Source organism: Schistocerca gregaria, chromosome 2 (genome assembly GCF_023897955.1).
Source record: "Schistocerca gregaria isolate iqSchGreg1 chromosome 2, iqSchGreg1.2, whole genome shotgun sequence".
NCBI lineage: Eukaryota > Metazoa > Arthropoda > Insecta > Orthoptera > Acrididae > Schistocerca > Schistocerca gregaria.
In genome coordinates this window covers 464937063-464963266 of record NC_064921.1, presented here as the reverse complement: position 1 = coordinate 464963266, position 26204 = coordinate 464937063, and positions in this window count along the sequence as shown.

The window sequence follows — 26204 nt, the reverse complement described above, 5'->3', positions numbered from 1 at the left end:
TCTGCAAACCTTTTCACTCAACGCGAGAGACTTAGTGGTACGATGGACAGAAAACTTTTTCCTCATTTCGATGAGAAACGAAACAGAATTCTCGGTAGCATTACCTTGAGAAATTTAGGTATAAGCGTAATTTTGCAGTTGACGCTACATGTGGTTTTCGAGCACTACAGTTGGGACTTTCTATACTAAGGAAACTGTACAAAGCACACAATCGGAGTAACAGACTTTGAGAGCACTGTTAGTTCCATGGTGTGCCCCTACTACACCCTGGATTTCAGAAGATGACTGCCTGAAAACTACAAGGCTCACGTAGGAAGAAGGCATGTCAGAAGGTGTAGGCAGATCCTCCGCTCTGTACTGTCGCACAGAATTAATTCCCACTTGCGGACAGATAGCCCAATAAACAGATATCCAAAGTGAACTGCTGTCAATCCGTCACAGCAGCTTCAACTTGCACAAATGTATCGACACCTTCCACGTCATAAATGGTGCCCATATTGAGAAAATGTATTATGACTTAAAAACTTCGAGAGATGCTCGATCAACTGTTGAGTGTCTGTCTTCTAGCTTTTGTGCAGTCGCCTTTTGGTACAGTAGCTTTCTGAAAGCCTCAACAGCACTATGTGCTTTAGCTTTTTACATACTAGAATTTTTTCCATTTGTTTCTCAATATTCCATGTTTCGAATTTCTTGGCAGTTTGGCATTTTCTTTTCCAATATTGTTTTACACGGGGCGTCCGAAAAACCACCGACGACGCTTAGTATGCGTGCTCAAAAGCACACTGATAGGTTTTTAAGAAGGAACCCATATTCTGAAACGCACGTCTTTGACGATGAAGAGCGCCGAAGTCTTAGGTGTGTCTACTTTCCACTTTATGTCAATAAACCCAACATGAGTAGCGAAAATGTTCAAACGTGTGTGAAATCTTATGGGACTTAACTGCTAAGGTCATCAATCCCAAAGCTTACACACTACTTAACCTAAATTATCCTAAGAACAAACACACACACCCGTGCCCGAGGGAGGACTCTAACCTCCGCCGGGACCAGCCGCACAGTCCATGACTGCAGCTCCCTAGACCTCTCGGCTAATCCCGCGCGGCAACATGAGTACCACATCACGTTGTCTACATTACAAACGAGCTTCAAACTGCGTACTTCTAAGCCAATGCAGAGGCTACACCGGCGGTGCTGTTTCACGCACATGAAACATTTCGATCTCTCCGTGGACTAGAGCAATAAGGTCATCCGCTGACGTTACATTATGCCATACATCATACTCTCCATATAACTCTACAGAGAATATTCGAAAAGTGTCAGATCTGGCGACCGTACTGATCATGGAAGTGGTACACCCCTACCAGACCATTGATTAGGATTCAACTAAATACCTAAGTATTACAATTACGAACAATTTACATTGGAAGGAAGACATAGAAAATGTTGTGGGGAAGACTAACCAAAGACTGAGTTTTATTGGCAAGACACTTAGGAAATACAAAAGACTACGCTTGTCCGTCCTCTTTTAGAATAGATCTACTGCTGTGCAGTAAGCGATCCTTACCAGATAGGACTGACGGAGAACATCGAAAATGTTGAAAGAAAGGCAGCACTTTTGTATTATCGCGAAATATGGGAGAGAGTGTCACAGAAATGATACAGGATTTGGGGTGGAAATCATTAAAAGAAAGGCGTTTTCGTTGCGACAGGATCTTCCCACGAAATTCCAATCACCAACTTTCTTTTCCGGATGCGAAAATATTTTGTTGACACCAACCTACATAGGGAGGAACGATCACCACTATAAAATAAGGTAAATCAGAGCTCGTACGGAAAGATATAGGTGTTCATTGTTTGCGCGCGCTATACGAGATTGGAATAATAGAGAATTGTGAAGGTGGTTCGATGACTCCTCTGCTAGGCACTTGAATGTGATTTGCAGAGTATCCATGTAGATGTAGATGTAGATATGCGACATAGTGGTGATTCCACACATCAAAATCAAAGTGTGCTGGAGCTTCGTCATGCTGCAGACATTTGTACATCAGAGTACTTAGTGGCACGACATCCAATAGTGTAGGCAAGATGTGTCTAATAAATATTAGGTACATTGGGCCTATCAGCCTGGCACTAGATATGACCCAATGATACGGTCACCAATGGTCCCGGTCCAGATGTTACTACTGACCCTGTGATGATGATTTTGAATCACCTGTGACGCCGATTTTCATCAGCCGAAACGTACATGTTGTGCACGTTTAATGTGCCATCTCTAGAAAACGTGCATTCATTCGTAAATAACACTAAGGTCTGGGAATGTGACTGGAGTATACATTGATGTAAATACCACTGCGCAAACTGTACCCGTCGTGGGTTGTCCTCCTCCCGTATTGCATGGACTTCCTTCAGGTCGTATGGATGGAGCCGGTGTGCATTGAAAACACGCCACACGGCACCTTTAAGCGTGTGTAACGCCCGTGCTACCCGCCGAGTGCTGGTGTCTGGGTGCTCTTCGAACGTTATGAACACGTTCTCCTCGAACTGAATCGTTCGAGCCGAGAGTGGACGACCCGCATCGTGTTTCGCTAACTACCAGAGGAGAAACATTAGACTGGGGTAGTATTCACAAGTACCAAGCGCAAAGTGCTATTACTTTACTGTGCAATGGACATACTTCAGTTTCTCGATGATCATGAACATCGAATGATGTGGAGCACGTCTGAGTGGAAAACGTTCCGCATACAACCTTGTAGCAGCTCTCCCACTGCAATCCGCTTTGGCGTATGCAAGCACAATGTCGGTCGTGGCTCTAGCGCTATTGTATAAAGGTTGGGCCCGCACCTCGTAGACGTGCGGTAGCGTTCTCGCTTCCCATGCCCGGGTTCTCGGGTTCGATTCCCGGCGGAGTCAGAGATTTTCTGTGCCTCGTGATGGCTGGGTGTTGTGTGATGTCCTTAGGTTAGTTAGGTTCAAGTAGTTCTAGGGGACTGATGACCATAGATGTTAAGTCCAATAGTGCTCAGAGCCATTTGAACCACTTTTATAAAGGTAGGTAGAAAGTGACCACTGATTGTCGTATTGTTACTTGTACCTACAACCAACTATTTCACAGTATGCTACAAATTATAATTTTTGTTTTCATGATCGTAACTACATTTATCGAATTTTTCATGATCCACAAATGCCAACTGCTTTTGGTTATATTTTTTATTTATGGCTCCCTTAATAATTCCAGACGTTTCTTAGCTGCGGGGGAACGTGCTCGCCTGCCACGCAACCGGTCCCGGGTTCGAGTCCCGGCCGGGGTGGAAATTTTTTCCGTTCGGGGATTGGCTGTTGTGTTCTCGTCATCGTTTCATGCTCATCATCGGCGCGCATGTCACCCAATGTGGGGTCGAATGACATAATACTTGCACTTGGCGGGTGAACTTCCCCCACTGGGGCCTCCCGGTCAACAATGCCATACGTTCATTTCCATTTTTCCACAGCCAATATCGCATAAAATATTTTCTTTATTTAATATAAATGCTTTCAGCAGGCAAATCTGTCCCATTTAGATCTTAAAATCTTTTTGTTGTAAAACATGTTCATTTACGCTGACCCCACACACAAGATGTTAAGTGGACATTAGCGTAAAATGAACATGTTTTACAACAAAAACATTTTAAGACCTGAAGATGACAGCATAGTCTGTTGAATCCGGCTGTCTTAAAAAAATGGTTCAAATGGCTCTGAGCACTGTGGGACTTAACATCTATGGTCATCAGTCCCCTAGAACTTAGAACTACTTAAACCTAACTAACCTAAGGACACCACACAACACCCAGCCATCACGAGGCAGAGAAAATCCCTGACCCCGGCGGGAATCGAATCCGGGAACCCGGGCCTGGGAAGCGAGAACGCTACCGCAAGACCACGAGATGCGGACCGGCTGTCTTAAATAAGAAAAATTCTATGCAATCTTGGCTGTTGACTGGTTTTCAACAATTAAACACATCGCTCTTCACTTCTCTCAAAATGGGAAAATTCAAGTTTTATGGTAGTTTCATGCTCGTAACTACATTAATCGAATTATTTTTCGAGTCTGTGGCGTGTTAGGCAACTGTAAACAATTATTTCAGTGTTTCGTTTTTTAGTTTTGACTACTTATGTTCTTTATTTGTGTCAACCATGATGTTACCATTACATTTTATGACCGTTTTCTGTTGACATCATTTTTCATTTAAAATAAATGATGTACCCTCTTTTACTTGTTGGCCACTTTCCTACATTCATATGTGGCATTAGACTTGCGTTTCCACAGCTCTCTTACACGTATGCCAGTACTCCTTAACAGGTACTCGCTATTGCAGGTTCGAGGTCGTCTTCCGTTGAAACGTACACATTGATACTTCAACGCTGCCTCCATGGTAACCATCAGCGTGACCCAAGTTTTAATTTTGCTCGCACCATGATCTACGAGCAGTCAGGAACGCCTGTCATGCGCCTCTACGTGTCTGCCTAAATGCCAGCACAGTTTAACTCCAGTCTTAGTCGAAGCTCTGGATGCGTCTTCCCCTGGCTGGCACATATCGATACTTCCACGCCATCTTCACAGGAACAGCGATGTCAAGCTCTGTCTTTACTGGCACGTGATCTGCTAGTTGTATGCAAATCTCCACCGATGGCAAACTGAATACACATAGCCGGTTACCACTGATTGTCTCCTTTATGTGCAGGGTGATCAGAAACAGATTGAAAAGCCTGTAAGGGAGTTGTGGAGGTGACCCGGCTGAGAAATAATTATTAAGAAAAACACTGGATGCGTTGGACGCTTTCCGAATTATTTAGCACTGAAGATAACCAGTTAGCTCATTGCACGCTCAAATTCAAGATTTGAGCGCTAAAATGTCGATGTGCGTGACATGCTCACGTTTGTGAGTTACTACTTACTGGAATGGCCATTACAAGTTAAAATGTACCTTTTCCGGAACTGATAAATTTAAGCTAGATGAGTAAAAGCTACGTTTGTTCTGTTTGAGGGAAGGAAATGAAGAACACATTTGGCAACACTCGCTCTGGAAGGCTACCTAAACTTTGCGCGTACAACGACCTGATTAGCAAACTTCAATTCTAAGTAAAGCGTGTTAACAATATTTCGCAGCACAACCTCCCCAGCAACACCCTTACCAACTTTCCGCACTGTTTCTGACCAGCCTGTATATTTTAATAACATTCTGATCAAATGGTTGTTATGGCTGCTATTTTAAATAATGTAATGTATTCATTTTTGCATTTGCTTTTAACTATTGTATAACATCGCTAACATCGTGTATTTATTCATACAGTGCAGGCTTTCACGGCCGGTATCGTGTATTTAAGCAACAACTCTGTTACACTCTTCAGCAAGTGGCATTTGTGGATCCAGGATACCTGCTTCGTTCAACGTCTCCGCGTACCGTCGTGGATTTCATTTCTTTTTTTTTTTTTTTGGATTTTCTGTTACTATCAGATTTCCATCTAAATCCATTCTATACTAATATTTCAGTTTAACGTGGTCTGATGATAGTCACAGTTTGACCGAGTTTGGTTATGACTGCCACTGAATGTTTTATTGCGTTCAAGATAGTTTTTAATTCGGGAACCGTGCTCGGACGCCGAGCTACAGCAGTAACAATACAGACAGCCCCGCGGCTACGATGATACATGCAGGCCCCCCTACACTAAATGTGTAGCGGGACGCGACAGGACGGCGTCCTTTGTGCCGCGTAATCTGAGCAGCAGTAAAGCCGGCAGCGGCTTATCACGTGGCGTCCGTGCTATCTGAGCCACAATTAAGCACCCCGCGGCGCTCCATCACGGGCGTCTTCGCAAGCGCTGCCGGGCGAGGCCCGGCGTTTCTTGCTCCAGATGGTATCTTCCGCTCCCGTGCTCCGTGAACTTTGCAGTTGCAAGTTTCAGCAGACGTACAGTTTCAAGCGCCACGTCAGGGAATATTCATGCCCTGCAGATACATTTATCTACTGTCAGGCAAAACACGAATATTGTTAAGTACAAAGTGCAGCTGCAAATCTATCATCAAACTGGTATAGGCGTTATGGAAGTATGCAAAGGAAAAAAAATTGAACGTACCTTCATTGATTTCATACCACTAGTGCAATAAATAAGCGTGTCAGCTATTAGAAAACTAGGAGTAAGAACACTGAGCAAACCTGAAGAAGTTCTATATTACATGCGTCCAATAAAAAGAAAATCCAGTGATTAAAATAATGATCGTCTTGATTGCATTTTTATTTTATAAACTATATGCACCTTTATGTGTTTCGGCTAAAGGCATCATCACAAACACGTTAAAAAGATATCTACACGTCTTATATTTTCCTAAACGTGTAAAGGTGTATACTTTATACTCTGAAGCGCCTAAGAAACTAGTATAGGCATGCGTATTCAACGACAGATGTATTTAAACCGGCAGAATACGCCATTGCTTTCGGCAACGCCTTTATGACACAACAAGTGTCTGGCACAGTTGTTAGATCGGTTACTGCTGCTACAATGTCAGTTTATCAAGATTTAAGTGAGTTTGAACGTGGTGTTATATCCGGCGCACTAGCGATGGGGCCGGCCGGGGTGGCAGAGCGGTTCTAGGCGCTACAGTCTGGAACCGCGAGACTGCTACGGTCGCAGGTTCGAATCCTGTCTCGGGCATGGATGTGTGTGATGTCCTTAGGTTAGTTAGGTTTAAGTAGTTCTAAGTTCTAGGGGACTGATGACCTCAGAAGTTAAGTCCCATAGTGCTCAGAGCCATTCGAACAATTTAAACTAGCGGTGGGACACAGCATCTCTGGTAGCGATGAAGTGGGGATTTTCCCGTAAGGTCATTTCACGAGTGTACCGTGAATATCAGGATTCCGGTAAAACATGAACTCTCCGTCATCGCTGCGGCCGGAAAAAGATCCTACAAGAACGGGACCAACGCTGACTGAAGATAATCGTTCAGTATCACAGAAGAGAAATCCTTTGGTAAATTGCTGTAGATTTTAATGCTGGGGCATCAACAAGTGTCAGCGTGCGAACCATTCAACGAAACATCATCGATATGTGATTTCGTGACGCAAAGGTGTACGCAAAGGTGTACGCCTCGCAGGAGCCGACATTGGACTGTTAATGGCTGGAAACATGTTGCCTGGTCGGTCCAGTCACGTTCCAAATTATATCGATCGGACTGACGTGTACGGGTATGGGGGCAACCTCATGAATACATGGGAACCGCATGTCAGCAGAGGACTGTTCAAGCTGGTCGAGGCTCTGTAATAACAGGTGGCACGTACGTAAGCATCATATCTGATCACCTACGTCCATTCACAAACTCCACAAAAAGGAGTTTGTGGCACAACTTGACAAGAAGAAGGGACAGGTTGGTAGCACATGTTCTGAGGCGACTTCTGAAATTTTCCCGGCGTATTTGTTCTTCTAATAATTTCCGGGTATGCAGCCGGATCCCGTCGACATTCTGCCACGATATTTCGGCCCAGAGACGTCCGGCCATCGTCAGGTGAGTACACAACTACTGAAGAGCCCAGGTGCAGTCGCGGTATTTATGCCGAATCTCGCGCATGCGAAATGTACTGGCATCCTACAGCGCTTGCGTCACGTGTTGGCCTGCGCAGCATAGCCGAGTTGTACGTGCTGCCGTCGGTGGTGAAAGTAAAAGATCATCTAGTCATTGAGTATCGAATGACCCTGTCTATTCCGCTGAGAATGTATAATTGTAATAATAGGATTCCAATTTTTATCCAGTTGAAAGCCGTTATCACGATTTATTAGATTATCGGCAAGACGTATTTTCACTGATTCCTTGATTACGGAATCCCAAAATCCGAAAACCGGAGCTAAAATTTTTGTTCCATTGTATTCCATTGAATGTCCCAATGAAATACAGTGCTCTGCTACTGCCGATTTTGACGGTTGCCGCAGACGGGTGTATCTTTCATGTTCTGTACATCGTTCATGGACAGTTCTTGTCGTCTGGCCAATATCTGCAGAGCCACATTCACAGGGAATTTTGTAGACGCCTGCTTTCTTCAGTTGTAAATCGTCTTTAACGGATCCAACCAGGGCCCGGTTCTTTGCTGGTGGACGGAAGATAACCTTGATTTTATTCCTCTTCAGTAATAGGCCTATTTTCGACGACACATTCCCGGCGTATGGAAGAAACGCAGTTGATTTAAAGTCGTCATCAGCGTCCTCAGTGCGCTGCTTCTTGTTATGAGAGTTGCGCATGGCCTTTCTTATTTGGCTTGAAGTGTAGCCATTCTCTTTAAAAACCTTCTCCAAGTGTTCTAATTCTGCGTGGAGGTTTTCATCGTCCGATATTACATGCGCTCGATGTGTTAAGGTACTGAGAACACCGGCTGTTTGTGCTGGGTTGTGGCAGCTTGACGCCTGGAGATACAAATATGTGTGAGTCGGTTTCCTGTACACAGAATGTCCTAATGACCCATCATTTTTACGGCGTACTAGCACGTGTAGAAATGGTAAAGTGCCATCTTTTTCAATCTCCATCATTGAATTTGATGTTCTCATGTAAATAGTTTAAATGATGAAGGAATTTCTCCAGTTCCTGTCTGCCATGCCATACAACAAAAGTATCATCTACGTAACGCCAGAAGACCGTAGGCTTTAAGACAGCAGACTCAAGTGCTTTCTTCTCAAAGTCCTCCATAAAGAGATTAGCTACCACAGGGGACAAAGGGCTCCCCATGGTGACGCCGTCTGTTTGTTCAAAGAATTCGTCATTGAATAAAAAGTACGTTGAGGAGAGTATATGTTCAAACGAGGCCGTCATTAATGCACTGAATAAGTACCAATAAGATGTAACGATTCCATTAAAGGCACTTTGGTAAATAGTGAGACCACGTCAAAGATGACTAATAAATCCTAGCTGCTAAGCTTAACTTCCTTCAAGCGACTGACAAAATCCTCGGAATTACGTATATGGTGGCAACACTTACCCAAATACGACTTTAGTAGGGAGGCCAGATATTTTGCTGTAGAATAGGTGGCAGCACCAATATTACTCACTATTAATCGTAGTGGGGCACCATCCTTGTGTATCTTGGGAAGACCGTAGAGTCTTGGTGGTACTGCATTGTGTGGTCTCAATCTCTTGATAACTTGTTCAGGTAGAGAACAGTCGTTCAAAAGGGTAGCAGTTTTCCTTGATATACCCGTCTGCGGCAACCGTCAAAATTGGCAGTAGCAGAGCACTGTATTTCATTGGGACATTCAATGGAATACAATGGAACAAAAATTTTAGCTCCTGTTTCTGGATTTTGGGATTCCGAAATCAAGGAATCTGTGGAAATACGTCTTGTCGATAATCTTATAAATCGTGAAACGGCTTTCAACTGGATAAAAATTGGAATCCTGTTATTAAAATTATACATTCACAGAGGAATAGACAGGGTCATTCGATACTCAATGACTAGATGATCTTTTACTTTCACCACCGACGGCAGCACGTACAACTCGGCTATGCCGCGCATGTAAACACGTGACGCATGCGCTGTAGGATGCCAGTACATTTCGCATGCGCGAGATTTGGCATAAATACCGCGACTGCACCTGGGCTCTTCAGTAGTTGTGTACTCACCTGATGATGGCCGGACGTCTCTGGGCCGAAATATCGTGGCAGAATGTCGACGGGATCCGGCTGCATACCCGGAAATTATTAGATGTTCTGAGGCATCAAGGGACCACAAATTTAGCATTAGAGGGCAGAGTGGAGGGTAAAAACCGTAGAGGGAGACCAAGAGATGAATACACTAAGCAGATTCAGAAGGATGTGGGTAGCAGTAAGTACTGGGAGATGAAGTAGCTTGCACAGGACAGGAGTAGCATGGAGAGCTGCATCAAACCAGTCTGAGGACTGAAGACCACAACAACAACAACAACAACGTCCATTAATGTCCTTGTGCATTCCGGCAGACTTAGGGAATTCAGTGGTATACCCCACAGGTCCAAAATTGCTACAGATTGACTCCAAGAACACTCTTTTGAGTTTAAACACTTCCGCTGGCCACCAAAGTCCCCAGACATGAAAATTTTAGAGCATATCTGGGATTCCTTGCAACGTACTGTTTAGAAGAGATCTCCAGCCCTCATACACTTACGTATTTATGGACAGCCTGCAGGATTTATGGTGTCATTCCATGCCACGTCGTATTTCGGCATTTCTGCGTGCCCGCTGTGGCTCTGCCCGTGTTAGGCAGGTGTACCAGTTTCTTTGGGTCTTCAGTGTTTCACTTTCTGTCAAATTCATCCACGTATGGATTTTGTGATGTGCAGAGACGAGTTCACGATGTTAATGTGTACATTATGAAATGCTATTGTTGTTGCCCTCAACATGAGAATTATGCTAACAGCATTTTTTAAATAAAATCCTCTGGGTCTAACACGCTTACATCTAAATGTTCAGCTATAAACGATCGTACTCCACCAATTATTTAAGTAAGAGAGACGAAGTGTCATTTATTCATCTATCATTTCGATTTTCAGTGTTTCTATTATTTCAGAGGTGTCAAAACTGATTAACACGGATATAAGGCGTCGAAAGAAGATTTGCAAGAAACAAGGTGACGCGGAGGCCACCTCTACTGGAGGTCTGATCTGCTCCTCCCAGCATAGTTCACAGATTGCACATGCGACGGACGACACCTAACGTCCATCATAATGATGCAATTCCATTATGGCAACTTGTCAAGCCGCTTGAAGAGGATAAACACAAACTTCCCAATACGTTCGTGCTACTCAAATTTATAAGGCGATGAAAATCACGTATTCTTTTCATGTAAGCGGTTTGGTGAGTGGAAACTAGCGTTCGTAAAAGATTAAGTAAGCTTAAACAACAACGTATTAGTAATATCGCAGCTACCCTTGCATCAGATCATGCAAAATCTATATCTATGTCTACATTTACACCACACAGACTATCGTATGATGTGTAGACGAGGGTACTTTGTGTACAACTGTCACTTTCCTCTTTTCCTGTATGTTTCACAGGAAGCCTGTAACCCTCGAATGTTTCTAATTTAATCTTCGTGGTCTTCCCGCGAGATAAACTTAGGACGAAAAATGAATTGATTGACTCTTCTAGAAAGGTACGCCGTCGGAACTTCTCGAATTAGATCACACTGTGATGCAGAACACTTCTGTCGCAGCATCTGACACTGGAGATAGCTGAGCATCTCCGTGAGGCTTTCATCCTAACTGAATGAAGCTGTGACGAAACTTGCTGCGTCCCTCTGAATCTTCTCTATGTCGTGTGTCAGACCTATATGTTGCGCATCCCATACTAATGAGCAGTATTCAAGTATTGGTCGAGTACATTTTCTGAGGATTCTTACAATGAATCTCTGTCTTGCATTTGCATAATCCGTGATTAATTTTACATGGCCATTCTACTTCAAATCGCACTGTAGGCATACTCCCAGATATTTAATGGAAGTAACCGCATCAAGTGATTGTACTACAATCTCGTAATCATACAATAAAGAGTATTTCTATGTATTCCGATGAGTTACGTTTCTGGATGTTGAGGGTCGATTGCCCCTTCCTTCAGCAAGGGTCGATCCTATGCAGTTCTCCTTGCACTTCGCTACAATTTTCTGGTGTTGCGACTTCTCTCTATACGACAGCATCATCTGCGATAGGCCTCATGGAACTCGTACGTTATCTACTAAGTCATTTACACGTATTTTGGAAGGTGCTGGTTCTATAATACTCTCCTGGCGCACGTCTGCAGTTAGTTTTACCTTTGAAGACTTCTCATGGGTCAGGATGACATGCTGTGTTCCGTTTGATAGAAAACTCTTCAATCCCATCACAAAGTTGGTCTGATACTCTGTACCCCCGTAATTGGTTCATCAGGCTGCAGTGTGGAACTGGTTTGTGGAAATGAAGGAACACGATATCTACCAGATCACATGTATCTATTATTTTCTGGGACTCTTGGATGAACACAGCGATCTGGGTTTCACACGATGGTTGTTCTCGGAACTCATGTTGATTCCTACGAGAGATTTTTGGGCTCCAGAAATGTCATAATACACAAGCGTTAAACATGTTGAAATTCTGCAACGCACCGAAGTCAGAGCTATAGGCATATAGTTTTATGCGTCTGTTCGATGACTCTCTAGGGATCTACGGTACCCTGCTACCAGATGAGGGGCAAGTTATTTTGCATATTCAGTGTAATATGTCAGTGTAAAATCGAAATGATATCTCGTCAGATCCAGTGGCCTTTACTCTGCTGGCTGAACTCAGTTTCTTTTCTATTCCTTGGCCACTTATTTTGACGTGTGTCATTTTGTCGTTCATGCGGTGATTTAAAGGAGGAACTACAGTGCGATGATCGTCTGTGAAACACTTTAGGAAAAAGACGTATAGGATTCCGGCCTTTTTAGTGTATTTCTCTTTTTCAATTGTAATACGATCACAGTGTCTTCGCAAACGGTTTAGATCCGTTTACTGATTTAACATAAGACCAAAACTTCTTAGGAGTTTCTGTGAAGTCGGTATGCAGATGTTTGCTTTCGAATTCTTTGAATGGTTCACGTATAGACCTCCTACACTAATTTTGACTTTTTTTCTGTTTGTATGTGAGGCTTTATTTATGTTTAAATTTACAGTGAAGCTCTCTTTGCATTCTTAGCACCTTACTGAGACGCTTCTCAAACCAGGTGGATCTTTTCTGTTCTTTAAATCTCTGCTCAGCACATAACTTTCTGAAGTACAAGAGTATTGTACAAGACGCTTTCTTGAGCTTCTTCTATTGATACCCAGTGTTGTTAGAGGTGGAAATGAAATTTTCCTACTGACCGCTCAGATAATTAAAAATCAAAGAAATGCATTCGCATTTGAGAATAATCTGATTCCAGCTGCATAATGTATTGGTGACTATGAAAATTTGTGCCGGAGTGGGGTTCAAACCCGGATTTCCCGCTTTACGCAAGAAGTACCTTGAGCTCCAGGAGCGACCAAACCTCCATTTGCCATCGTTTCTCTACGTCTAGTACATGCACAGCAGCTGTGATTTCTGCACAGGGAGAGCTCTGTCTTGGCATGAAATCCTATACTGCAATACCTGCATTTTTACGATGTACTCTGCAATGTCCTTCAGCTCCTTCAGAAACCATCAAATCTAAGATGTTTTCATCACGAGCTGGATCTCTGGCTGGCTTCTCAAGTTTCTTTTCAGATAAGGCACATAAATTCTAAACGTCCTATCTCTTCATTTTCCCAGTCTATATCTGGTAAGTTAAAATCTTCATTTAAAACTATGACTTGACAGGAGATTTATACGAAATATTCTCCAAATTTCACCTTAAATATTCCGCAACTGCCTTTGCTGAGGCAGGGAATCTATAAAAGAATTCTATGACCATGTCGGGGCAGCTTTAGCACTTTTCACCCACATTATTTCGCATTCGGAATCTGTAATAATCTCACTAGATACTATGATGTTTTTTACTTCTATAAACGCTCCTCCACCGACACCGTTCAAACTATCTTTGCGATATACATTCCAATCGGAGTTTGGAACGATACTCTGTCTCTAATCTGGTCGTAGATTGTGTTACAAAAATGAACAGCAAAGAGACAGAAGTGATGACACGTTCTGCAGGACATGACGATCATTTTGCAGGACAATGCTGAAGCACGTACAGTGCAAGCTGTTACTGATTTGTTTGACTGATGGAGCTGCAGAGTGCTATACCACCTACTGCACTCCCGTGACTTAAGCTCCCTTGAGTTCAACTCGGTTTCTAAACTGAAATAAACACTTCACGGCATTCGCTTCAGAACTGCTACAAATTCGTCGGGCAATAGACGGAGCCACTCGAACTGTCAACACGACTGGCACTGCTAAGAGTATCCTATGACTTCCACGTCGCTGGTAACGGCTTATACACAATGCTGGTGATTACGTTGAAGATCAGTAAAACTATGAAACACGTGTCTACACTCCTGGAAATGGAAAAAAGAACACATTGACACCGATGTGTCAGACCCACCATACTTGCTCCGGACACTGCGAGAGGGCTGTACAAGCAATGATCACACGCACGGCACAGCGGACACACCAGGAACCGCGGTGTTGGCCGTCGAATGGCGCTAGCTGCGCAGCATTTGTGCACCGCCGCCGTCAGTGTCAGCCAGTTTGCCGTGGCATACGGAGCTCCATCGCAGTCTTTAACACTGGTAGCATGCCGCGACAGCGTGGACGTGAACCGTATGTGCAGTTGACGGACTTTGAGCGAGGGCGTATAGTGGGCATGCGGGAGGCCGGGTGGACGTACCGCCGAATTGCTCAACACGTGGGGCGTGAGGTCTCCACAGTACATCGATGTTGTCGCCAGTGGTCGGCGGAAGGTGCACGTGCCCGTCGATCTGGGACCGGACCGCAGCGACGCACGGATGCACGCCAAGACCGTAGGATCCTACGCAGTGCCGTAGGGGACCGCACCGCCACTTCCCAGCAAATTAGGGACACTGTTGCTCCTGGGGTATCGGCGAGGACCATTCACAAACGTCTCCATGAAGCTGGGCTACGGTCCCGCACACCGTTAGGCCGTCTTCCGCTCACGCCCCAACATCGTGCAGCCCGCCTCCAGTGGTGTCGCGACAGGCGTGAATGGAGGGACGAATGGAGACGTGTCGTCTTCAGCGATGAGAGTTGCTTCTGCCTTGGTGCCAATGATGGTCGTATGCGTGTTTGGCGCCGTGCAGGTGAGTGCCACAATCAGGACTGTATACGACCGAGGCACACAGGGCCAACACCAGGCATAATGTTGTGGGGAGCGATCTCCTACACTGGCCATACACCTCTGGTGATCGTCGAGGGGACACTGAATAGTGCACGGTACATCCAAACCGTCATCGAACCCATCGTTCTACCATTCCTAGACCGGCAAGGGAACTTGCTGTTCCAACAGGACAATGCACGTCCGCATGTATCCCGTGCCACCCAACGTGCTCTAGAAGGTGTAAGTCAACTACCCTGGCCAGCAAGATCTCCGGATCTGTCCCCCATTGAGCATGTTTGGGACTGGATGAAGCGTCGTCTCACGCGGTCTGCACGTCCAGCACGAACGCTGGTCCAAGTGAGGCGCCAGGTGGAAATGGCATGGCAAGCCGTTCCACAGGACTACATCCAGCATCTCTACGATCGTCTCCATGGGAAAATAGCAGCCTGCATTGCTGCGAAAGGCGGATATACACTGTACTAGTGCCGACATTGTGCATGCTCTGTTGCCTGTGTCTATGTGCCTGTGGTTCTGTCAGTGTGATCATGTGATGTATCTGACCCCAGGAATGTGTCAATATAGTTTCCCCTTCCTGGGACAATGAAATCATGGTGTTCTTATTTCAATTTCCAGGAGTGTATTTTGTACGAGCTGTAAATAAATAGTTACCACTATTAAATTTCCAACCCTTGTATAATGATGCCTTAGCTGTTGGGAAAATTCATTTTAGAATTTTTTCATCGTCTCGCCGAAAGTTTCTACGAGACTCAGAAGAATGAAAATTCATTAGTGACGATATTTTAGGTTATACTGCAAAGCAATTACTCTTTTTTACGCTATTCAACTTTCACGTTTACACTACTCATCTACATCTATATGGATACTCTGGCAGATGGTTCTTCGAACCACCTTCACAATTCTCTATTATTCCAATTACGTATATATATTGGATACATCCTTAAACTTTGTAAATGTTTATGCATACTTTTAGTCAAAATATGTCAGTGCTTCTGAATTTTGCCACAGGTTCAAGCAATAATATTTTCTTGAAAATTTCTTGTAATGATAATTTTTTTGGCAACAGCTAGAATTTTTCTGAAAGTACTGTCGACTAAAAACAGAGATGCTTAATCTTTTCAGAATTTTCACTGACATTTGAAAGTTTCACTAACTGGCAATACTGTAAATACGTGAAATGACCTCGACCCGGAAAGTTTTCTGACTGCTCCTCTAGTGACTTTGCCTATACAACGGATGCATGTAGATCGGATTATAAATGTTGCTTTCTTACTTAGAGGAAATTAATCGTCATGCTTACGTTCGTTCTGAAATCGAGCGATAACACGAACAGTGAAAGTCACCTGTTTCAAAGAAAATGGAAAGAATTGTGTGGCGTTTGAAATTTCGCTTTCGGTGGAGGCGAGCGAATGTTGACGGAGGGGGCGCACGTTATTTATTATTTACGGCGTAACGCCTCAACCGCCCAAGTCGAAACGAAGTTTGACCCTGCGGCCAAGCAAATTACGCACCCCCTGGAGGCACCCCCTCTCGAGCCCTTCGGGTAAAACTTTATTACAACGCGGATATAAATTTGGCGTAATGATAAGTCGGAAAGAAAAGGGAGGGTGCAGAGAGGGAGAAACGTCCGCGCAGGTACGACAGGAGGCGCGCGGTGGCCCGGTCAGGTTTAATGGACACATATTTCCCGATGCAAATGTATTCCTCGTGAATAAAGATGGCAGCGGCCCGCGGCCTCGCACCGCCGGAGCTGACTGCTGGGGTCAGCTGCGGAGGAGTGACGGGGGCGGAGGGAGGGAGGGGGCCGACCTGGGCAATTGTCGGCCCCCGGAGGCGGCGGAGGCGGAGGCGGCGCGGACGTGTCCTGACTGTCGTCGCGACTCAATTTAAAAGTCAGCGCCGCGCCGCGCCGCCTTCTTCGGCTGCTCTCGCTCGCCGCCAAGACGGAGTGCCGGCGGGGACGGGCGCGCCCTGCCTCGCCGCGCCACATGCAAAGTAGCCGCCCCCCGGCGCGCCCTGTCTGTCCGCTAATGTTCCCTCGCCTCCCCTCGCGGCTGCCGCCGAGGTGCGCGCAGCCCGCCGGCGCCGTCGTCGGTGTCTTACATTGCGGATTGTTCAGAAAGTTTTGGACACTAGTCGGGTGCGATCTACACACGGAAGTGGTCACTTTAGTTTTCCCTGTTAATCAAAAAATGGCTCTCAGCACTATGGGACTAACTTAAAGACATCACACACATCCATGCCCGAGGCAGGATTCGAACCTGCGACGTAGCAGTCGTGCGATTCCGGACTGAAGCGCCTAGAACTGCTCGGCCACCGTGGCCGGCCCTGTTGAGCATTTAACTGAAATTCATCGCTTGAGTCTGTTGTCAGGTAGAAGTGGACTTTACCAACGTAGAAAGGAGAGAGTGTAAACGAGTTCAGAAAACTGAAGACTGACAGCGTTGCTTGTACATAAGCAATTATTGGGCATGACGATTATTATAGGCCAATATAGTCACTGATGGCTTAGCACTGAATGTTGCGCTGTTCACACACACACACACACACACACACACACACACAAAACGAAACTCTATCTGAATAGGTCTCGAAAGACTCAACTGTGCTGACCGACTGTCCTGCCATCCTCAGCTGACAGGACTCATTTGATGCGGATATGGAGGGGCATCTGGTCAGCATACCGCTCTCCCAACCACTGCCAGTTTCGTGACTGGAGTCGCAACTTCTCAGTTAAGTGGCTTCCCAACTGGTCTCGCAAGAGTTCAGTGCACCCCACTTACCAACAGCTGAACAATACTCGGCAGACCCTGACTGTCAGGCACTCACGTGCTAGTCAAGCCCTACAGTCATTAACTTCAGTGGTCTGACGAGAACAGGAGTTATCACCAGGGCAAAGCCGTTGACTAACACACAAACGTGGGCGCGCGCACACACACACACACACACACACACACAGAAACACAAACACGCATATGATGCTGTGTAAGTGCACAAATTGTCATTATTGGTACCTTAATGTGTAACCAAAATTCAGTGTGTTATTTGTATTCGCTGTGCATCTATAAGTCTACCTGCAAACATTCAAACATTTCACATAATTTACTACAGGATGTTTTCTGCACAGTCGTAACTACACCACAAAGTGGACTATGCCTATCTGTATATGGACTAACTGCTTCGTGTCCAGGCAACCACACTTCAACACCAGACCTTCTGCCCAAGGCAAAATAAGCATTAAGGCTTGTGGTGGAACAAGATTCTTCTTTGCAGAATGGCTTTTACTGCTTTCTTTATTCATTACATGCATTTCGCTGAAAATAAGGCATCTTTAGATTGACCTATATTAATTATAACTGTTTTAGAAAGAATTCATCCTAACTTTAAATTGGTTGTATTGTAAATTTAACCTCCTGAGGCCCATGGTCCAGTATACTGGACTACGCACAAAAGCAATGCTTGAGACCCGAAGTTCAGTATACTGTGGCAGCCATTCTGTAAAAAGTTAAATTGCAAAAGAATGTCGTGTTTTAATATGTATTTTAAGCATATGTGGCCCCAAAAAGAGTATATTGTAACTGAAATTGAAGGAAAACCCCTTTGGGCCTCAGAAGGTTGAATATTTTTTGAGATCTGCCAGTATAATTTTGGTGAATGGGTTTTGGTTGCCACGGTTAAGGCATTGGCAAAAATAGACTGACCTCGTCATAGAAGGTAAAATGAATCGAAGCAAGTATGTGCTTGTAACATATGTTAAAAGTGTAACATCTGATGACCTACAAATGAATAAAACTAATTGGAATATGGAAAACATTATAGCACTTGGCTTTATGAAGGCTATGGTTCGTATGTGTAAGAAAATCGAAAAAGATGTAAATTAATTACCCTGCATGTCTGTGTATGACAGACCAGTGGATGAAAAACAGGATCAGAACCGTACAAAGTTCGTCACATCGTAAATACGCTGGAGGCACCGTTCTTCGTTCTCCGGTCTGATACACTATGTAGGGCACCATGACACATCGTGCCTACATTAAGTGCTGTTTTGCATAGCAGGTGGCATTGGTACACCGTTCGTTAATTTACATACTTTTGCCATGTTGATTTGAAGCTTTTTTAGATAACGTCGCATTTTGAATGTGGGCTATAGTATAGGAACTTATGCAAAATCTAGTAACAGTGAATTGCAAGGTTTTATCGTTTTCGTTTTGAAACTACTTTATATAACAGTACATTTTGTAAATAGGAAATAGTTCAGGAACCTCAGGCTGTTTTACAGTTACAGTACCTTCAGTAAATTATGTTAGAACTCAAGTATATCAGAATGTATTTAGTAAAGTTATGTACAGACGTAATCCACTGAGGATGTTTCAGATCATGGTTCAAAAGTTTCTAATGGCTCTGAGCACTACGGGACTTAACATCTGTGGTCATCAGTCCCCTATAACCTAGAACTACTTAAACCTAACTAACCTAAGGACATCACACACATCCATGCCCGAGGCAGGATTCGAACCTGCGACCGTAGCAGTCGCGCGGTTCCGGACTGAGCGCCAAGAACCGCTAGACCACCGCGGCCGGCTTTCAGATCATGTATAGAATGCATATGGTCACCTAATAACAAAAAATCTATCCCATGGATTAGCTCGTAGAGCTGATGGTGGGACACGTAAGATCGAATTTATATTATACTTGTTTACTTTTGTGCTGTCTAGTAGCGAAATATATACTATAGCGCTTAAAATCACAGCTGTTGAAATTGCTGCCCATTGAGGTATCAAATATGTTACTGCATTATTTGACATTCTTGCCAATTTCGTAACCTTATATGCTGCTAAGTCCGCTGTGGCTTCAGTAATTGTCAAAAGAATTTCAAATAATTAAATTCACAAGCAGAAAAACCCACGTCCATGCTAACAGATAATAAATATTACTTTATTGACTGTAAATGGAGGCAATTCTTGCAAGAAAATGGTATAAAAATAGTTTTAATATTACACATTAACCCGCAGGAAATCCTTGCGAATGATTGTTCTGTGATCAACGGGTTCATATACACATATATAAAAGCAATGCACACATTGGTTGCAGTATCTTCATTTCACAAGCTGCGATATTGTCATGAATAAAACAGTGACCCGATTATACAATAAATTTCCTTTACTTTACGTCTATGGCCACAAACCTTTTGTCAACAGATTACCGGTTTCGGTCTATAATGACCATCTTCATATCTGCAACAAAAGATGGGAAAACACTAATGCAGTAGCAAATTGTCTACCGCTTAAAACAATAAAATAGACCATAATGTAAAGTGCTACTGACGTACATATACATTTGTGCTCTTTAAGTATGAAGAAGCATACTTCCTTTACAAAAACAATGTCCTAATGTGCTGCAGCCGTAGTGGCATCTCAAATGTTAAATACAAAATCAGCACCAGCATCGTCACATATATATATATATAAATAACAGCATATGCACGAGTCATTGTTTTATAGTTTATATTATTCTGTGCACTGTGAAAGCTTTTTATTACTTGTGTCATTATCTATAATACTGGCACTTGAGCATATGTCAATTACTGTCTCTTAACTCTCCCTCTTTTTAACAATATAACTTTTGTCATGTTTTATTTCATCGCTTTTTATTACTGTAATACCTCTTACACCTTATAAGCCCTTTACAGACTTAACCGATTGTATCCCCCCTTTATTTTACGTCGTTCAATTACTCACTGAAGACTTGCATATGCCTACAGTAGCCACATTTGGTGAACATACAACACAAACATCTTTTGGCTACTGTACGGCAGTTTGTTTTGAACATTAGTGGTGCTGACAAGATGACTCATGCATGTGCTGTTATTTATATATATTTGACGATGCTGGTGCGATTTTGTATTTAATATTTAACGATTTCACTATGGCTGCAGTACATTAGGACAATGTTTTTATAAAGGTAGTATACTTCTTTATGGCTGCAGTACATTAGGACATTGTTTTTATAAAGGAAGTATGCTTCTTCATACTTAAAGAGCAGAAATGCATATATACGTCAGTAGCAGTTTTCATTATGGTCTATTTTATTGTTTTAAGCTGTAGACAATCTGCCAGTGTATTTATGTTTTCCCATATTTTGATGCAGATCTGAAGATGGTCATTATAGACCGAAACCGGTAATCTGTTGACAAAAAGTTTGTGACCACGGACGCAAATAAAATGAATTTTATTGTATATTCATTTGCTTGAGAAGGTAGTGAACCATTCTCATATTTATGTGACGAAATACATTCTTCCAGACGTGGAGTTTAACGTCCAAGAAAGCAACGAGTAGATGGACCCTATCTGAAATTTCCAAGACAAGCAGACTCTTACAAAGAAAAGGTAAGAACCGTATTAATTGCACTCATTCGTCAAGCACATCCTAGAAAATCGTAGAACAAGTGAGTGCTAATTTATGAAAGACCATATGTCGTCAGGCGCATTCCACATCAAGGTTGTTATTTGCTCACAGATCCTAGAATGAGTAAAATTCAAGGTTTGTACTCACACAAAGATCTGAAGGCTTTTCAGTGCACAAAAAAGTAGTAAACCTGGCCTTCCTGATCACCGGATGAACTAAAGCACATGAAACATGACGCATTCTGACTTCTTTTGGAACGAGCATTGAATCCGCAACAAGTGTATGTACCATTAATACAAGATCTACGCTACCTGTACTTGTATTTATCAGTTTGTGTACATACATGTACATTAATTTGAAGGGGATGTGAAATAGTACCAGCTCATTTGTATCTGTGGTTTTTCTATGTTTATTAGTATCTTCACATGTGTAGGTATAAGGTGGTTTTCTCTGTGTGTAAAGGTGCACGTCAAACTTCCACATTGTTGAATACTTTCTATGCTTACCAGATTTTAATACTACGACATTTATTCTGTGAAGATAGTAAAATACGATGAACCGATAAAAATAAGCGAGTAGTAAAATGCCCCAAAGCGGTGTTCTGGGAGTAAGTGAAAACATTTATGCAGATACACTCCACTGTATGCCATGTACCATGTAAACACAATGTGATCATACACGTGTATGCAATGTACTAGCCTATTCACAAAGGAAACACCAGTAATACAATCTATTATTTTTTTTATTTACATGTCAACTTCAGTAGGATTAAATTGAGGAGCAAATCTCCAAGGTCATGGAACGTGTCAGTACATGAAATTACAACGTAAAAGTAATAACAGATAGAATAAAATGTTTATGAACCCGAAAAGTATCAAGCCACAAGTTTAAGTAAAGGAAAGCAACAAAAGAACGTAAGAATCAGCTTAATTTTTCAAGGAAACCTCGACAGAATAGAAAGAGCAAGCCACGAGGAAACTCTTCAGTTTCGATTTGAAAGCGCGGGGATTAGTGCTAAGGTTTTTGAATTCTTGCGGTAGCTTATTGAGAATCGATGCAACAGTATACTGCATACCTTTCTGCAGAAGAGTTAAGGAAGTCCGATCCAAATGCTGTTTGATTTCTGCGAGTATTAACTGCGCGAAAGCTGCTCAGTCTTTGGAATCAGCTGATATTGTTAACAAGAAATGACAGTAAAGAATGTATATACTGAGAGGCCAATATCAAAATATCCAGACTAGTGAACCGGGGTCTACAAGATAATCGTGAACCTAACCCACTTACTGCCTGAACCTCCCATTCCTAAGCCAAAAATATCTTTTCAGAATGGGAAGAGTTACCCCAAAATATAATACCATACGACATAAGCGAATGAACTTACTTCAGATACCGTTCAAAAAGTAAAAATGGCAGCATTAAGTCTTCATACAAAATCCTGAATGTAGACTTTCCATAACAGTTTACTATCTATCAAAACACCTAGAAATTCGAACTTTCAGTTTTACTAATCATATGCCCGTCTGTGAAATTAAAACATTAGGTTTTGTTGAACTGTGCGTTAAAAACTATATTAACTGAGACTTACTGCGATTGAGCTTTAGTTTATTTTCTACAAGCCGTGAACTTATGTCATGAACTGCACTATTTGAAACTGGGCCAATGTTACACACAACATCCTTTACTACCAAGCTAGTGTCATCAGCAAACAAATATTTTAGTGTTACGCATAATACTAGAGGGCATATCATTTATATAAATAAGGAGCAGGAGCGGCCCCAACACTGATCGCTGGGGCACTCTATATTTAACTGTACCCCACTCAGACCCCACATCACAGCCTTTCTCAACACTGTTAACAATGACCTTTTGGCTGTCTGTTGCTGAAGTAAGAGGTGAACCAATTGTGAGCTACTCCCTATATTCCGTAATGGTCCAGCTTCCAGAGCAATATTTTGGGAGCAACACAATAAAATGCCTTTGTTAAAGCAAAAAAGTATGCCAAGTGCACCAGACCATTTGTTTAACCCATTCAGTACCTCACAGTGAAAAGAGAACATAGCATTTTCAGTTGTTAAACGACTTCTAAAGTCTAACTGTACATTTTATAGCAAAATGTGTGATATAAAATGATCAATTATTCTTACATACGCAGCATTTTCATTAACTTAAGCAAACACTGTTGGCATAGAAATAGGACTAAAATTGTCTACATTATCCCTTTCTCCCTTTTTATAAAGCGGCTTTACTACTGAGTACTTCAGTCGTTCAGGAAACTGGCCATTCCTAAAGGAAAAATTACAAATACGACTAAATAGAGGACTAACATGTGCAACACAGTACTTTAATATTCTGCTAGGCACTCCCTTATATCCCCCTTGTCTGTATCACAGAGGAGTATTTCAGATATCAATCTCGGAAAGGCATTTGCCAAGAGACTTTTACGATTCCTCGCAGAAACTAAAGCTTTATTTAATTCTCCAGTAATGCTCAGAAAATGATTGTTAAATACTGTACATATATCCGATTTATCAGTAACAGAAATATTTTTACTACCAACTGAATTCATGTAGTCACCCTTGTGCTGCTGATCAGACACTTACTTTTCAACTGACCATATCGTTTTAATTTTATGCTGCGAATTGGCTATTCTATTTGCGTACCACAAACCCTTTGTCTTCCTAATAACATTTTTAAGCACCGTACAGTACTGGGGTACTGTAGCTTGTTTGTGACTAATCTAAAACGTTTTGATATAATTCCCACTTTGTTCTACATGATATCTTTATCCCACTAATCAGTCACCCAGGTGCCTTTCACTGCTAGTACCCCGTTTAGAAAGTTCTAATGGAAAGCAACTCTCAAAGGGTATGAGAAATGTGTTAAGGAAAGCATTATATGTGTCAATTCTGTTATCGGCACTATAAACATCCTGCCATTCTCTATTGCGTTGGATTAATTTTTCTACATAGTTTGTAATTATATGTGACATTTGTTTGAGTGTTAAAATTTGAGCATCATGCTCTGAAAGGCCAGTCACACTTTTACTAACAGAATGCCCATCTAGTAATGAAGAACGAATAACAATATTGTCTATAGCTGTGTTACTGTTCCCCTGCAACCTAGTCGGAAAAAACACAGTCTGCATCAGATCATATGAATTTAGGAGATCTACCAACATCTTTTTTCTTGCAAAATCATACACAAAATACTGAAGTCACCACATGTAACTAAGTTCTTGTACTTCCTAAAAAGTGAATCGAGAACCCTCTCTAGCTAGCGCTGAAGTCAGAGTTAGGGGACCTCGTATAAACAACAAAAATTAAAAGCTTAGTTTAATTAAATTCAACTGTTCCTGCACAAGATTCAAATATCCGTTCAGTGTAGTGCGGCGATAAGTCTATGGACTCAAATGGAATATTAATTTTTACGTACATGGCCACACCACCAACCCGCAAGGAAATCCTAGAAAAACAGCAGGCTAATCTGTATCTTGGTAAAGGAAACCTCTGAATTGTCAAATTATTTAAGTTGTGGTCTGATATACCAATAATTTCAGAGTTGACGTCTATAAGCAGTTCACTAATTTTATCTCTAATACCTCTTATATTTTGATTAAATACGCTAATTCCTTCTCTACATGGAAACATGACATTTTGTTAAGGTGATTTCTTAGTTAGAGGGACTTCCTTTAAGCAGGTAAATCTATCAGGTGACGTCAATCTAAAAAAAAAAAAAAATAAAAAAAATAAAAAAAATTCAACTCTAACAGCAACTTGTACAGGAATTTTTGCATGAGTGATCCCACCACCACCCATTACACTGCCACCTATGAGCTTTGCCAGCCTCCCCATCTCATACCTGTTGAGGTGCAGGCCATGCCTAGTGAAAACGGATCTACTAATAGACTCAACTGGCACCACTGCAATGCGACCCATATCCTCTACCATCAGTGCCTTCTCCAGCCCCATGTTAACGCTCCTAACAGCCACATTAAGGTGAGGCCGATCATGACGCTGAAACAGTTGCACGAAATGAACGTTAGTGCGACCAGTTTGAGTAGATGTCTTTATCAGGTCGCCACCTGCATCATATTCCCCGTCAATATCAAGAACATTTCCTGGTCCACCCACTATCACTACCTGATCCTCCCTTACAAAATTCCTACATAACCTCCCTATGCTGTTAGTCACTTGAAACAGCTCTGCACGATAAATAGTAGGTAAACAGTTGTACACCTGTACAAAATACTTATTTATTTATTTTTCGCATGGCCAGGGCCCCCCATCGGACCGACCGTTCGCCAGGTGCCGGTCTTTCAATTTGACGCGACTTCGGCGACCTGCAGTCGATGAAGATGATAGAATGATGATGATAACAACAAAAAAACCACTCCCTGGGTGGAGAATATTCCCTGACCCAGCCGAAAATCGAACCCGTGCCCGGAGTATTGACAATCCGTCAAGCTGACCTTTCAGCTACCGGTGGCGGACTACAAAATACTGCTAAGCCACATGAATGGTAGTGTTCTGGTGACGTGAAACTAGCAAATAGAGTCCTTGTCCTTTAGGAGGGAAACTGCCCCTAAAGACGTAACGATCAACAGTTATCAATGGCATGAGGACACAGAAGGCAATGTAAACTACTGCATGAAAGACAGTTAACGTGTATCCACAGAACAAGTGGCCTGAAATGGAAAAAGTGTCTTGATGATCTCTCCACTGGCAAAAAATTCCACAATAGTTTTCCATTCGGATCTCCGGGAGGGGGAGGGGACCATGAGGAAAAGACTAAATACCGAAGGAAAGGATAAGGTTCTACGAGTTGAGGCGTGGAATGTCAAAAGGTTGAACATGGTGAGGAAGTTATATAACCTGAAACGGGAACTGAAAAGACTCAATCCAGATATGGTAGGGATCAGTGAAGTGAAATGGAAAGAAGATAAGGATTTCTAGTCAGATGAGTACAGGGTAATATCAACAGCAACAGAATATG